General features: G+C 41.6%; 1 protein-coding gene across 4 annotated transcripts in view; it reads right to left on the reverse strand.

Annotated features, from left to right (window-relative positions):
• The window catches only part of dlgap2a (discs, large (Drosophila) homolog-associated protein 2a), an 874,451-nt gene that overhangs the window by 654,350 nt on the left and 203,368 nt on the right, over positions 1-16,733 (reverse strand). For 2 of the 4 annotated variants that reach the window (XM_080192054.1, XM_080192050.1), the window contains exon 1: positions 562-691. The exons of the other annotated variants lie outside the window; for them this stretch is intronic. The gene's annotated coding sequence lies outside the window, so the exon portion shown is untranslated. Of the gene's footprint in view, positions 1-561; positions 692-16,733 lie in introns of those variants that run through there. 4 annotated transcript variants of the gene reach the window in all.

Here is a 16,733-nt window from a genome sequence, read left to right on the forward strand (position 1 = left end):
TGATGTGTTCTTTTGAACATTCTTTCAATACACCGACAGTCCCACGGTCAATATGCAGAATTATATTCAGTTTCTGAGAAATACAACATTGCTCGAGTATCTTCTCAACAGTAATGCCAAGTTTGGCTCTTTAAGAATAACAAAAATGATAAGGAATGTTTCAATTAGAAATGTCATCAAATAAAAGATCAAACACCTAATAGTGTTCATGTCATTAATAAACCCACTAGATAAAGGACTTTCTCTGCCAGAGATTCAGCCATGTCTGCCATTATCCTGTGCTTGGAGACTGAACCACAGCTGCTAATAGCAACCGTGGACCATACTGGATTATTGCATATCGGAATGATGAATAAGTACAATTCTAAAGAACGATCTCTATCAGTGGCATGGCTTTATTCCTCTTGAACAACATTTCAAAGCATGCAGACTAATCCAAACCTGTAACATGAGAATTTTAATTCGCAAATGCAATCCTGTCATAATTCTTTCCAAAGGAACCTGATTGCAAAATAAATCTAGTGAACCAAGTAGGAAATGAAACAGTTGCCTCAGACTTACCTTCCAAGCCTATTTAGTGTACCCCAGTAAAGTCCTAATATTTAGGCTATTCTTGCTGACACACAGTAACGAGAAGCATATTCAGGAGAAAAGGATGATTTTTTTTTGAAAGGATCAGGCCAGTGATCAAATGGCATATTTATTCCATCCTCTTGTGCATTGTACTTTGGTCAGACTGCTATTCGGGGCTGCAAAAAACCCACTATACTGCAGCAGTGTGGTTAGCAGAGAATTGCAATGCATGTTCCATATGCAAGGTGCAAAGCAAAACATGGATCCGAACCTCCTTCTGTTATGGATCTGTGTGTGCAATATCTTTGTTACAGGTAACTTATCCACATCAGCAGAAACAGATATCTGTGATACAATTATTAAATATAAAGTATCAATTTAGCACGTTATTTTAGCATATTCCATGTCCTATGTTATAACCGATGTGGTAAATAGAAATTTGTAGATGATCCTTATGAAGATTTCAACCATTTATTGTGGTGACATCATTCATTCTGCTTGCCATATATAGCAAACTTCCTCCTCAGTACCATCACTATTGACGACAAACAGCTTTATCACACTGAATGTATTCAGTGGGCCGGATGGTTGATGAGATCTCATCAATCAGCAGTAGCTGCTGCTGATGTAAAATCATAAATCCTGCATAATCATCTAAATGTCTCTAAATCAAGAAGACTCACACAAGCTGGTGCTGAGGAGTGAATGGATTCCCACCGGATACGTAAAGGGTAAACAGATCCAAGGGGTAATTACTGTACACTGAAATCTTCTACAGAGATAAAAATTGTCATATAACATAAGGATAGTACTCACAGAAAGTACCAGGCAATTGATTTAAATTTGAAACAATGCAGAATATTATAAAATATGATTGCAACAAAATGATTAAAAGTAAACTCTTGTTTTGACACTTAGCAAAATAAATTACAGTTATAGTATTACAGGTGCCCTCAGCCCTTTTGGCTCACTTCTCAGCCATTTGGCTCAAATCAAGCCTCTTATTTTTTTGTGGGCGGCACGGTGGCACAGTGGTTAGCACTGCTGCCTCACAGTGCCAGGGACCTGAGTTTAATTGTGGGTTGGGTCACTATCTGTGTGGAGTCTGCATGTTCCCCCGTGTCTGTGTGGGTTTCCTCTGGGTGCTCCGATTTCCTCCTACAGTCTGAAATATGTGCTGGTTAGATGCATTGGCCATGCTAAATTCTCCCTCAGTGTAACTGAACAGGTGCTGGAGTATGGCTATTAGAGGATTTTACAGTAACTTCATTGCAGTGCTAATGTAAGCCTACTTGTGACACTAATAAATAAATATGTGATAAACTAAAGTGCCGCATACCCTCAACGAGTTTCTAAAAGTAAACCAGTGAAATTACACCTTTTTTGGGAAGGAGACTCTTCTGGTTTGCACTTCCCATTTCAGTTATTCCTAAAAAGCTACTTAACCCTTCAGAATACCTTTGGGCATTATAATTCTATGAATTAACTCTTTACAAGATGACCTCGCCAGCCACATGGAGGACACTCTGGTCCAACTTCTTCTTTTGAGCACTGTCCAACCTAAGAAATGGCTAACAATCCTCAGAATTAGTGGAAAATGTTGGAAGGAACCAAAAGATGTTTTAAATAATTTAGACTTATACTCGCTGGAGCTTAGAAGTAGGAGAGGGGATCTGATCGAGATATACAAAAGGGATTGTTAGAGAAAAAGCCAACCAGATGGGAAGGTAATGGCTAGACTATTAATCTAGAAGCTGAGCTAATGTTCTGGGAATCCGGGTTCAAATCCCACCACGGCAGATGGTGGAATTTGAATTCAATAAAAAATATCTGGAATTAAGAATCTACTGATGACCATGAAACCATTATCAATTGTCAGAAAAACCCATTTAGTTCACAAATGTCCTTTAAGGAAGGAAATCTGTTGTCCTTTCCTGGTCTGGTCTACGTGTGACTCCAGGGCTACAGCAATGTGATTGACTCTCAACTGCCCTCCAAGGGCAACTAGGAATGCACAATAAATGCTGGCCAGCCAACGATGCCCATGTCCCATGAACGAATTAAAAAAAAATGTTTCCCCTTGTGGGGTAATCTAGAACAAAAGGTCACAGGTATAGATTGAGAAGCAGAAGATTTAAAACTGAAATGAAGAGGAACTACATCTCACAGAGGGCGGTGAACTTGTGGAACTTGCTGCCCCATAGCACGGTGGAGTCTGAATCATTAAATGGTTTCAGGAAAGAGATATATTTCTGATTTAAAAAACGGATTGAAGGGATATGGAGATCGATAAGGAGTTGGATTTGAGACTAGGAAGAGATCAGCCATGATCTGATTGAATGATGGAGCAGGCTCAAAGGGCTGAATTGCCTACTTCAGCTCCTAATTCCTATATTTCCCCAATTCCCTAGAATAACCCAGGATACAGCCGAGGTTAATGGAGCAAACAGGCCCTTGAAATTGAAAATCTGGAACATCAAAGATGACTAACAATTTTCTTTTAAAAAAGCATAGAAAGATATGGGTCTAATCAGTGTAGACAGTTATCTGTTAAAGTTACCACTTAATTAGAAGCCTACGTTGATCAATAAAGCATATCAAGGCTCTTTATTTTGCCATCTCCAGCAAACATTTGTAATTACTTTTTCATTTTGACTCTTCTATAAATAGTTTCACCACTTTTTTTCAGTTAACACCCATTAATGTTTTCTCAGGTAGCACCAAATACTTTATCTTTCATGGGAACCCATGTTAAACATAAAGCATAAATGCCCTGACTATTGCCAAAAACACAAGCCATCTACTCACTACTTCAATACCATTCAGCCTGTCCTCCCAGGTGACAACCTCTTGGATAGAACCTTCCAAAGATATCCAACCTGTTTGGTGTGATCATTTTAACACTTGTCTTCTCAGATAAGTGTAAAAGATTCCATGGCCCTACTCAAATAAGAGTGAGGAGATTTTTCCAATGTTCTGGGTAACATTAATTTCTCAACAATGTCACTCGAACAGATTAACTAGCCGCTTATCTCATTGCTGGTTGTGGGCCTTTTTTTGTGTGGAAAGTGGCTGCTGTGTTTTCCTGTACTTCAGATGTACTTAGTTGGGTGTGAAACACTTTGGGATATCCTGAGGTATGAAAGGCACAGTACAAATACAAATTCATACTTTTACTTCACAAAGTGCAAGTTCTCAACATGACACTAAAGTATCAATTCAACAGTAGCCTCACACATTCTCATTTTTACACCTCATGATACTTGTTGCTCCAGAGATATTTTGCACAATTAATTCAAAAGATATGACTGGAATTCTCTGACCTCACCCATGGCTTGGATTCTCCAGTCCCGCTGCAAAAAAAGATTTGGCTGAGCGGCAAATTCTTTGTTCTCATTGGCAATGGTGGCAGGAGCAATGACATTGGAGAATTCAAGCCTATCTAGTTAAAGCCATGAGTTCATCTCTTAGTCCTGTACCCTTCACAAGGAACACAGTTTCTAAACTAACCATCACTTCACATGTTCAACATCAATCTTGAATTTCTATTGTTTCTTCTTACTACATGTCTTACAACAGTTTTAGTCTTCGGCAACCTGTTATTGAGCCTCCACTTCTATTCTTCAGGACACAGGTCTTTCTGTATCTCAATGGCAATATTCAGGGATCTGCTACGAAATGCAAAAGCAACTTAATATTATGGGTTATCTATTTGTGACTGGGGTGGTCTTGTGGTGCAATGGATAGTGTCCCTGAGCAGAAAGCTTTAGGTTCAAGTCCCACTTCAGTCCTTGATGGCCAAAGAAGACACATTCATAAAATGGCCAATCAGGTTGAGTATCAACTTTTAAATCTTTCAAACAAATATTAATGGCAGGTGCTAAGTCCAGGAGAGATCCCTGCCCAGCCATGGATCACACATGATGGAATGAAATTGGACCTTCTACTATCACTATCCACATCCAGGCTACAACATACATGGAAAAGTGTACGTTGCCACAGCAACTCAAGCTCCTTTGAGTGCAGGTTGGTTCAGTTGGCTGGATAGTTGATGTAGATCAAACTGGTACCAACAGCAAGGGATTCGATCCCTGGGGTGGATTTGGGATCTGCCTCATTGTCCACCCATACTGGAAGCCATGGTGCTGTGGGTTGGACCTACCGTTGGGCAGAACACTGAAGAAGAATTGTAAGTGAGGAACTACATGCATAGTTTTCACAAAGAATATAGCAACATATACTTTAGATTTTTATATGTTGTGGCAAGGTTAGGTCTTTGGTAAGATTGGTTGCAGGTGGCCGCTGATATGAAATAAAGGATTGCAAAATTGACATTATTGCAAAAAGGCATCCCCAGGGCCCTGAATATATCTGCTACACTGAGTAAATCAGGTGGTGGAGCCAATTATGCTGATGGTTATTATAGGTTAAGCCTGAAATTGGACACAGTCACTCTTGAACCCATTTTAGCATCATAGGACTGAATTTTCACCTAGGGTTTCCAACCCTCCAGGTTTGGCCTGGAGTCTCCAGGAACTGAAGAGCAACCCCCAGAACACTGCTGTGAGCAATCCTGGAGAAAAGTTATCAGAACATTAAAGAAGATGGTTTTGTTTCTCATTTTCTTTGAAAATTTCTAGATGCTAAATGTAAAAATATTGAAAATGAGGGAATGAAAATGTCTGGCCAACAGCCAAGCATCATCCAATTGGGTAATGAGTTTTTTTGTTTTCCAATTGGCATAGAAAGGCTGGATGTCCCAAGATGGATGCATTGGTCAACAAATGACTGGAAGGTGGAGGCAAGTCATGAGATGAAATCTCCAGGAATACAATTAATCCCAGTTGGCAACCCTATTTTCATCCACAGAGGTGGAAAACATGAGCTTGGTTTATTTTCGGGTCAAAATCATGCCTCCCGGGAAAAGCAGCGTAAAATTTATGGGCATGATCCTACTGGCTGCTCAGCCATGCTCCCGCTGCAGTGAGGTCGGAGTATTTGACACCCAGTCAAATCCCCATTCACTGCAACGGGACGGGAAAATCCTATCGGTGTGAACGGTGGTAATATTCCAACCAAGGTTTTCAATTAGGGGAGTCCTAGACTGGAGACAGGTTTCCTGTCCAAATTATGATGGTGGGTAGGCTTCTGAAGCCCGAGGACAAATCAGAATGCATCAAGCTTCAGAAGGGCGCCCAACCATAGCTGGTAAAGTAACATTGGAAGGGCGCTACAACAAGAAGGATAAGGTAGTTGGGAAATCACTGTGGCCTGCTGTTGGGTGTCTGCCGCCAGGCGATTGATCTGCCCCAAGAAAATCACAACTGGTCTCCTAACACTCACCTTTTAAATAAGACTCTTAATGAGCCTAATTGCCTGCTTGTCTCATGAGGATTGGCAGACTTCCCTATCCCGGGAAGGTGGTGGTTAGTGATATTGTCTCTGAACTAATAGTAATTCAGAGATCCAGGGTAATGCTTTGGGGACCTCGGTTTGAATCCCACCACAGCAGATGGTGAAATTTGAATTCAATATAAAATTAAAAGGCTAATGATGATCATGAAAGCATTATCGACTGTAGTAAAAGCCCATCTGGTTCACTAATGTCCTTTAGGGAAGGAAATCTGTCGTCTTTCCCCATCTGGCCTACATGTGACTCTAGATCCATAATGATGTGGTTGACTCTTAAAAGCTCTTTGAAATGATTTCGCAAACCATTCAATTCTAGGGCGATTAGGGATAGACAATAAATGCTGGCCCAGCCAGTGACACCCACAACCCATGGATGAATAAAATAAAACACCCATTCCCTCCAAAATGTCCACTATCTCAAGGGGTATCCTGCAATTGGCACATCAACCCAACCTTCAACTTCACGGATTCCCAAAAATTCAACCTATACAGTTTTAAGTTTTTTAAAAAAAATTGAATCTGAATGCCCCTAGGTTTTTTTGTTCACTTGGCTTTTTGATTTTCATTGTCAACTCAAACATTATGCTTCCTGTCCAATACTTCACTATTCAAGAGAATGCAAATGGTTAGATGAATTGATGCAATGACGAAGGATATTCAATAGTGCATCATTTGGTACAGATATGATTGTTCAACTGTGTATCAGTCAATGCATAGGCTGATTGTCAATTCCTCTGCATGGCTCATTTGAGGAACACCACCAATGATTGACTTCAACACTCTTGCATGAAGATGTGAAGCGATATTAATATGTAGAATAAATTTTCCCATGAATGCTAAAATCACAATAGTAAAGACCAGCGAGTTTAACATTCATGGATATCTCTCTGCACACACTGGCCCAGATTTTCTCAATGATAGGGGACCTCAGGATTTGTGAATGTGGGTCTTATGGAGGCAACTGCCTAAATAAAACGACAGCTGCCTCTAGTCATAAAACATAGTCATCACAACAGAAACATATCTGATCTTTGTTCGCCAGGAGTGGAGAATGTGACAAATGCAGAATATACCTGGTGAGTTCTGGAACAGCCTTGTTGGGGGTCAGGTCTCCTATGAGATTGGTAAAAGTTGACACAAATGTGCATTTAAAGAGCATGAGCTCTTGAAATGATCAAGAGAGCTGTCAAAAGCAACTAAGAAGAGCAACTATCCAAAGTAACAATTAAGGAGTGGGGTCTTGTGATGCAAGCATGGATGTGGCTGCATTTTCCGTGAGCCCTGGCACTATTCACCTTTTAATCAATTTTTTGTCCTGATGCATACTGCGTAACAATCCAACCCTGATGAGTATAATATGTTCCTGGAAAATCCTGGCTGAATTTTGACAAAGAGGAGTGTGTTAAGTCAAGAAAATTCTTGTCTTATCGATGTAGTCAGGATGGAGTTTAGTTTGCGGTGGTGGTTTCGCTGGTGAATGGGCCGATGCTTCAGTGATGCTGTAAGCATCAAGATGATGGTCGTCATTATGAGTGATGGTGTGAATGACGGTCTCAGCCCCCCAGCACAGATTTTCAGTGCTCATATTGGTGAACTTCTAGACATCCTAAAGAGAATGGATGATGCAGAGAAGAGAGTCCTGTCAATGAAAAGGCTAGTTTCCTCATTGAAAGCTCACCTTCAGTCCTTGGAAATCCAGCTGGATGGCGTTGTACATCCAGGCTGACTGGCGGCCAGAGTATCCATAGGCCTGGTCTCCCAAGGGTGCTGGGCATAAATTCCCTGCCTGATTTGAAAATTGGCAGCTATGCTTTCACATTCTCAATTTGAGGGCTGAGCATCTTGCGGTTAATGAAGCACATTGTAACTGATTCTTGAGGTTTGGAATCAAAGTCTCTGGCCACTGATCTTACATTCATTACAGTCCTTGGTGTTTGTTGAGAAGGGTTGGAGGTTGCCAGATGTGTCAGGTCCTTTTCAACAGCCAGGGCCTAGGCTTTTCTTTGCCAGGGCCTCGGGACGATGATCTTGCAGAGGTGCAGAGTCTTTGCTGAAACTTTGGATGGATTCTGGATATTACTCGATGATCCTGTTGTGGCTTTAAACTTTTTAAGCTCCATGGATGGTTATATTATCCTGCACTTCATGCTCCCTTGAGATTATAATCTGATATTGTGATTCTGTCTTTTCTTGTGATAAGGGTGCGTGATATATTAACACAGAGATGATTGTCCACTGTCATCTTGTGAAAATCAGGATTTTCTATTTTGTCTTTTTGATAGTATTTGTTCAACAGCAGGCTCTGGCAGTGGAAGACGGGAAGCCGTGGTTTAGTCATTTGTGCGTCTCCTTCTTTCCATTGGGGTGTATACTGAGCTGGTTTTATAACATGAAGGTCGTGTAGTCTTCACATGGTTTGTTTTTTATGTGCTGTAAACCTTGCATTTACATGAAGAGAGTATGACTTTTAATACCCTTCACTTTACTGATAGATGAGATGAAGTCCAGAACTAGGAGTCATAGTTTGAGGATAAGGGGTAAACCTTGTAGAACAGAGGTGAGGAGAAACTTCTTCACCATGAGAGTGCAATTCACTAACACAGAACACAGTTGAGGCCAAAACGTTGTCTGATTTCAAGAAGAAATTAGATAGAGTTCATGGGGCTAAAGGGCTCAAGGGATATGGGGATGGGGAAAGGGTGAGGGGAAATCAGGATATTGAATTAGATGATTAGCCATGATCAAAATGAAAGACGGAGCAGGCTCCAAGGGCTGAATGGCCTATTCCCGCTTCTAGTTTCCCTGAGTAGCATCACAGCAGGGTGGTGGGTGTGTGGTTTGATGTAGAGAAGGTTATTATGGCCTTATAAGTCATCATTGTGGGTGAGGAAAATCCACTGTTAGAGGTATTGGGGTTGCATTTTTCTTTTGTATTTTTGTTATTTTATGATTGGGGAATCATTTCTTGTTTCCTGAGAAAGCACAGAGAGATCATGTATCCTGGAAAAGGTGGGGTCTTTTTTATTTTGTTGTTGGTGTCTCTGGTGTTGTTGGAATAGTGGAATTCTATCTTCGTGCACGTCCGAGCATAGCCGATTAATCGTTGGATGTTTAGCCTCCTTAGTTTCATGTTGTATTTGGATTGGCTACGTAGGTGGTGATAGTGGTTATTTAGTTGCTTGGCTCATGAAATAGATGGTAGCCGTATTATCCAGTTGTTAGGGTTTCTCTAATGATGGAAAATAGGTACAATCTCATTAATAGCGGGACCTAAATGGCACTTCTGCGGTACCTAGAGAAAGGGGTAGTTTGTTTTGTTCAACGTAGAGGAGCAATGTGCGTATTCTTGGCTTATTGACTCTTATTTTAGAGTGCCATTGAGCATGTGGGGAAGTCGTAGTTATGTTGATCCAGGTCAGGTGGAGGGCATGGTGGGTGGGGGAGTAGGTAACCCTCCCCCAAGAACCATTTTAGTGGCTCCTGGGCTGCCCTCTCTGCTGAGACTTGGTTCCCCTGGGAATGTAGTGTCCTCTTAGCTGAGGGGCCGGAGTGCGAATCTGCAGGCTTTGATTGAGAGTTGTGGAGTCTTTCTTCAGTGAGAGATCAAGCTGATTGGTCACCTCCTCCAAGTGGTCTTATATGGAGACTTCCTGTCTGTTTGTCTTCTAGGTTTGGATTCCCCTAGGAAGGCAGTGTCCTGTTCTTGTGAGGTTGTGTTATTCTGTTCTTGGTATCCTTCCTGCGAAAGCATATGCTGAAAGACTATATCTGGCATCTATTGGATAATTCAGACCATTGTGTCAGATTTCTCAAGTTCAGCCCAAATTATTCAGTCATGGTAAGATGCCAAATAACCACATGCAGAGGGCAATTTTAAAATCAATATTCCATTTAAATGGGGATTTGGGGGATGAGAATAGAGATGGGTGGGCAGTGGTGGAAGAAGGCAAAAGAATCACCTCACAAAACCTGGGTAAAATAACCCTTGAGGCTAGAAATGGAATGCACAATTAAATAATAAAATGCCCTGGATCAAAATGCCTGTTTAGCACCCAGTGAAATGAATGTGCTACTACAGGAGATTGGTACAATGAAGCCTGTATTGTTCGGTACTCCGTAACATAACGGCAGTTGGCCTAGCAGGATGCAACGCCAGCATCAAGGTTACATTGCATATTGGCACAACCTAGAGCAAATTATTATCTTAGCAGCTTGATTAAAGTCTAAGTTATTTTGCAGGACTGTGTGCCATGCAAATGATTCGGGTATGCGTCCCCAAGGTATGGCCTGTCAACTCGTTCCAGACATTTTATTGATCCACTGCAATGCAACAAACATGTTTACATCTCTATTGTTGCTTATAATATGTGGCCAAACTCAAGGTATATATTCAAGTTATGAAGTACAACCGATATATCTGACACATTCACATTTTCAATTAGCTTCAGGCCTAAAATGACTTCCACGACACATGGCCACAGGCTGAAATACCAGGGAGGTTTCCTGCCTGACAAGGATCCCTTTACATAAAAATTGCAAAGAAGTGTTGACTTTGAGCATAAAAATGACACACTAAACCGTGCCCAAACCAAAAGATTGTTTGATTGTGGGCAGCACTTTGGCTGATATTGCGCATACAGAAGGAGGCAGTGGCAAAATGGAATGATCACTGGCCTAGGATAATGCTCTGGGGATCTGGGTTCAAATCCCATCATGGCAAATGGTGAAATTTGAATTCAATAAAGATCTGGAATTAAAAATCTAATGACCAGAAAACTATTGTCAATTGTCATTTAAAAAACAATCTGGTTCACTAATGTCTTTTAGGGAAGGAAATCTGCTGTCCTTAACCTGGTCTGGCCTACAAGTGATTCCAGAGCCGCAGCAATGTAGTTGACACTCAACTGCCCTCTGAAATGAAGAGCAGTTAGGGATGGGCAATAAGTGCTGGCCCATCCCTATACTAGCCTGGAAGGAGGTCGGAGAGAAAAATATTGTGGGAGGCGGTGACCTTGGCTGTCACTAGAGCAGCTTGACTGCAGTTAGCCTTAAAGCAGAGCTTCCAGTAGCTCCATGCCTGTACACAGCATGCTCTTCCTTGCCAGGTAGGTGTGCCAGGGCCTGCAGCTTTGCATGGTAGCATAATAGAGCATACAGAGAGTCTAGCTCAGGTGCCAGCTACTCTCTTTTGGCATACCTCTTTCATTTCCCACCATTCCAACCATGAAGTGCTATAATTGGAGCACTTCAAAGCCAACCTGTTATTAATTTCAGCTTGATTTGTCGACCACCATAGTACTCTTCACTTGAATAGCTTTGTTGCTACCTGAACTATTGTGTGAAAGTCTGCATTGTAAAAGCAGCATTTTTACGTCCCTCATTTTTCAGCTGTTACTATTTTGCCGAAGTTTTGTAATTGCTTCAATTACAGTTGGTTTTGTGGTGAATTAGCAGATAATTTTACAATTTTATATTCCACATAGCCATTGCTGGAAGAAAAAAATGAAAGCAGCAAAAATTAAAAATTCCACAAAATAATTAAAACAAGTAGTAAAGATACAAAGTTGCAGCATTTAAAAAAACCGGCTTTAAAAATTTCTGGTGCATGCCAGATAGATCCAATCCTAATTGGGCAGAACCTTGCTAGGTTACATTTAATTGCTTTGTAATATTTCAGTGGAATTATCTGTCATTTTTGGTGAGAGTATGTTTGGTTAACCTAAAGATATTTAACATAAGAAGGGGGAGCGATAGTAAATAAATTAACCAAAGCTTAGTGAGGATAAAACTCCAAGTAAAGTTAAAGTTAATTTATTGGTGTCACAAGTAGGCTTACGTTAACACTGCAATGAAGTTACTGTAAAATTCCCTCAGTCGCCACACCCTGGCACCTGTTCAGGTACACGAAGAAAGAATTCAGCATGGCCAATATATTTAACTAGCACATCTTTGGACTGTGGGAACAAACCAGAGCACCCGGAGAAAATCCATGCAGACACAGGAAGAACATGCAGACTCAACACAGATAGTGACCCAAGTCAGGAATCAAACCTTGGCGCTGTGAGGCAGCAGTGCTAACCAGTGCGCCACCAATCCTCCAGGATTGCATTAAAAGCGGTATGGTAAGAGGTAGCAGAGGCACAATTACATGTATGTGACATCTCACTAGAAAAGGCAATAATGTCAGACAGCTGACCAATTATTGATATTATTCCTATATTTAAAGAAAAGAGGTAGAAGTCGTCCAGAAAAGGATAGATCCATCAGCTTAACATTGATGCTAGGAAAGGTAATGGATGTTACTCAAAAGAAAAATAGCAATTTGCATTTTATACAGCAACTTTTACATCACAATGTCCTAAAACACTTTACAGACAATTAAATGCTTTTGTCTGGAGCACAGTCACTGTTGTGATGCAAGAGATGCAGTAAACAATTTGTGCACAAGGTCCCACAAACAGCAACGAGATAATGATCAGATAAATGTGTTTCAGTTTAACTTGACTTAGAGATAAATACTGAACGTGACAGTTGGAGAACTCCTTTTTTCTTCTTCAGAATATTACTCGGGATTTATTACATCCACTTCAGACATGCACCAAAGAATCAATGTATATTTTGATGGGCAGATAGGACCTGTTCAGATGGGATGGTCTTTGTCTGAATCATGCCGGGATCAGAGTCCTGGCAAATCGTACAACTAGGACTGTAGATAGGGCTTTAAACTAAGTGAGGGGGGAGGGTGCAGGGGTGGGGGAATTTACAAAATCTAAAGTAAAAGAGAGGGTACGTGTGCAGGTAAATGTTGAGGATGTTCCACTAATTAAAGGAGTAGGGAGCATGAGAGTGGTTAGTAGCGTTTCTACAAATAAGGTCCAGATAAAGGCTGGTATAAAGACACTTTACCAGAACGCACGAAGCATTCGGAACAAAGTAAATGAGCTGATGGCGCAAATCAGCACAAATGGATATGATCTAGTGGCCCTTACGGAAACGTGGTTGCAGGGTGACAGGGACTAGGAACTGAATGACCAGGGGTATCAGGTGTTTAGGAAGGATAGACGGGAGGAAAAAGGGGGTGGGGTAGCTCTGTTAATTAAGGATAATATCAGGGCGGGAGTAAGAGAAGATATAGGCTCCAAAGAGCAAAAAGTGGAATTGCTGTGGGTGGAGATAAGGAATAGTAAGGGGAGAAAGACGCTGGTGGATGTGGTCTATAGGCCCCCAAATAATAACTGAGGTGGGGCGGGCTATAAACAAGCAAATAATTGATGCATGCAAAAACGGAACGGTGATAATTATGAGGGATTTTAATCTGCATATTGATTGGATGACCCAAGTCGGACACGGTGGGCTTGAGGAAGAGTTCTTGGAATGCTGTCGGGATAGTTTCCTTGAACAGTATGTAACGGAACCTACGAGGGAGCGAGCTGTCTTAGATCTGGTACTGTGTACCGAGGCAGGTAGAATTAGGGACCTTCTTGTGAGGGATCCTCTTGGGACGAGTGATCATAGTATGGTTGAATTTCTGATGCAGATGGAGGATGAGAAAGTAGAGTCCTGAACCTGTGTCCTCTGTTTGAACAGAGGGGAGTATGATAGGATGAGAGCGGAATTGGCGAATGTAGATTGGGGGCGCAGATTGGTTGGTAGGACGGCTGAGGAACGGTGGAGGATTTTTAAGGAGATCTTTTTCGGGACTCAGCAGAAATATATTGTGATGGTAAAGAAGGACTGTAGAAGAAGGGATAACCAGCCGTGGTTATCGAAGGAAATAAAGGAGAGTATTAAATTAAAAGCTGATGCATTCAGACCAGCTAAAAATAGTGGGCATTTAGAAGATTGGAAAAGATTTAAAAAACAACAAAGAATGACTAAGAAGGTGATAAAGAAAGGAAAGATAGAGTATGAAGCTAAACTAGCTCTAAATATAAAAAATGATAGTAAAAGTTTTTACAAATATATAAAGAAGAGGAGACTGGCTAGAGTGAATGTTGGACCCTTGGAGGATGAGAGGGGGGATTTAGCGATGGGCGATGAGGAAATGGCTGAGGCTTTAAATAAGTTTTTTGTGTCGGTCTTCACTGAGGAGGACACAAATAGTTTGCCGGATGTTAAAGATAGAAGGGTGGTAGGAGATGAGGTCCTTAATGCGATTACTGTCACTAGAGAGGTAGTGCTCGATAGACTAACGGGACTGAAGGTAGAGAAGTCCCTAGGACTGGATGGAATGCATCCCAGGGTCCTGAAAGAAATGGCAGAGGTGATAGCGGATGCCTTAGTAATTATTTATCAAAATTCGCCGGACTTCAGGGAAGCGCCGGGAGATTGGAAAACGGCTAATATTACGCTGCTGTTTAAAAAAGGTAGCAGACAAAAGGCAGGGAATTATAGGCTGGTTAGTTTAATGTCTGGAGTCAGAAAAATGCTTGAATCCGTCATCCAAGAAGAAATAGCAAGGCACCTAGAAAAGAATGGTTTGATCAAACAGACGCAGCATGGGGTCTGCACAATAAAGGGGAAGTCATGTTTAATGAATTTATTGGATTTCTATGAGGATGCGACTAATGCGGTAGACAGAGGGGAACTGGTGGATGTGGTGTTTTTAGATTTCCAAAAGGCATTTGATAAGGTGCCTCACAAAAGGTTGCTGCAAAAGGTTAGGGTGCTCAGAGTTGGGGTAAGGTGTTAGCGTGGATAGAGGATTCATTGTCTAATAGGAGGCAGAGAGTTGGAATCAATGGGTGCTATTCAGGTTGGCAGTTGATGACTAGTGGAGTGCCACAGGAATCGGTGCTGGGGCCTCAACGGTTTACCATTTACATAGATGATCTGGAGGAGGGGGCTGAGTGTAGGGTAACGAAATTTGCAGATGACACAAAGATGAGTGGAAAAGCAAATTGCGTGGAGGGTGTGGAAAGTCTGCAGAGAGATCTGGATAGGCTGAGTGAGTGGGCAAGGACCTGGCAGATGGAGTATAATGTTAGCAAATGTGAGGTTATCCACTTTGGTAGAAATAATAGTAGGAGGGATTATTATTTAAAAGGCGAAAAGCTGCAGCATGCTACAGTGCAGAGGGACCTGGGGGTCCTTGTGCACGAATCACAAAAACCCAGTCTGCAGGTGCAGCAGGTGATCAAGAAGGCGAATGGAATGTTGGCCTTTATAGCGAGGGGGATAGAATATAAAAACAGGGAGGTCTTGCTGCAACTGTACAGGGTACTGGTGAGGCCGCAGCCGGGGTACTATGAGCAGTTTTGGTCGACGCACTTGCGGAAGGATATATTTGGCCTTGGAGGGAGTGCAGAGAAGGTTCACTAGGTTGATACCGGAGATGAGGGGGTTAGCCTATGAAGAGAGATTGAATGGACTGGGTCCATACTCGTTGGAGTTTAGAAGGCTGAGGGGGGATCTTATAGCGACATATAAGATAATGAAGGGGATAGATAGGGTAGAGGTACAGAGATTCTTCCCGCTTAGAAAGGATAGCAGAACTAGAGGGCACAGCCTCAAAATAAAGGGGGGGGGGTGCAGTTTAGATTGGAGTTGAGGAGGAACTTCTTCACTCAAAGGGTGGTGAATCTCTGGAATTCTCTGCCCATTGAAGTGGTGGAGGCTACCTCGCTGAATATATTTAAGTCAGGGGTAGATAGGTTTCTGATAGACAAGGGAATTAAGGGTTATGGGGAGAAAGCGGGAAAGTGGAACTGATCCACTTCAGATCAGCCATGATCTTATTGAATGGCGGGGCAGGCTCGAAGGGCTAGCTGGCCTACTCCTGCTCCTATTTCTTATGTTCTTCTGTTCTTATTTTGCTCTCAAGTCTCTGGAATGAGACTTCAATCCACACTTCCTGATTCAAAAGATGAGAATACGAAACCACGGCTGACATCCATATTTAAAATATTTTCTTACATTTTGGATGTTTGATTCTGATAAGATCTCACCTTGAAGTCTAATGGAACATGCACATAATAATTGTGGAAAAATTCCAGGGAAGTTTCTTTGGTGAATGAATCATTTTGGCCATGCTTTGTTCACATCCATGGCTCAGAAAGTGAGAGAAAAAGAGTGTGTTAATAAGAGAGAAAGCGAGAAAGACAGAGAGCCTTGCATAAACAAAAAGGTAATAAATGCAGAAAGTTTTCATTAGAATCATCCAGATTTGCACTAGAATGTTACTGCTGAATTCCCCTTAACACACAGCAACCAGAAAATACATACGAAGATACTTCAAATCTGATCTGCCTCGACCTTTAGTTGCTAAATGAAATGATATGCCAATTCGAGTCAATATTTCCATCTTTAAATTTGCCAATGTTGTGTAGCTTCACAATCTGCTTGGTATTCCTGTCAAAACATAACTGGAAACTCACTTAGTCAAAGACCAAGTGGTAATTGGATAGGCCAATTGGCACTATATTAAATGCTCTCCCATTATTAAGGGAGTTGATCAGTTGATCGATGTAGATATTGCCTGTGTATCAAAATCAGTCAACTACTTTCCCATCATCCTATACATCATGGCAATGAGAAACATCAAAACTAACAGATTACAACTTGACACAGAGGCCACAGAATTATGTGTTAATGGGCTATAACTTCCTCGGAGTAACAATGCCTGGCAGATTGCCACTCTGTTCCAACTTCTTTGCGTTTAAATTCTAGAGTGCCTGACTTGTCTGGCCTTCCTTACTCAGGCCAGGTGAGGCTCAAAAAGTGAAGCCCCAGCTCCAGCAGTGAAGTGT

This window comes from Carcharhinus amblyrhynchos, chromosome 7 (genome assembly GCF_965287045.1).
Source record: "Carcharhinus amblyrhynchos chromosome 7, sCarAmb.v2.hapA, whole genome shotgun sequence".
In the NCBI taxonomy this organism is placed as follows: domain Eukaryota; kingdom Metazoa; phylum Chordata; class Chondrichthyes; order Carcharhiniformes; family Carcharhinidae; genus Carcharhinus; species Carcharhinus amblyrhynchos.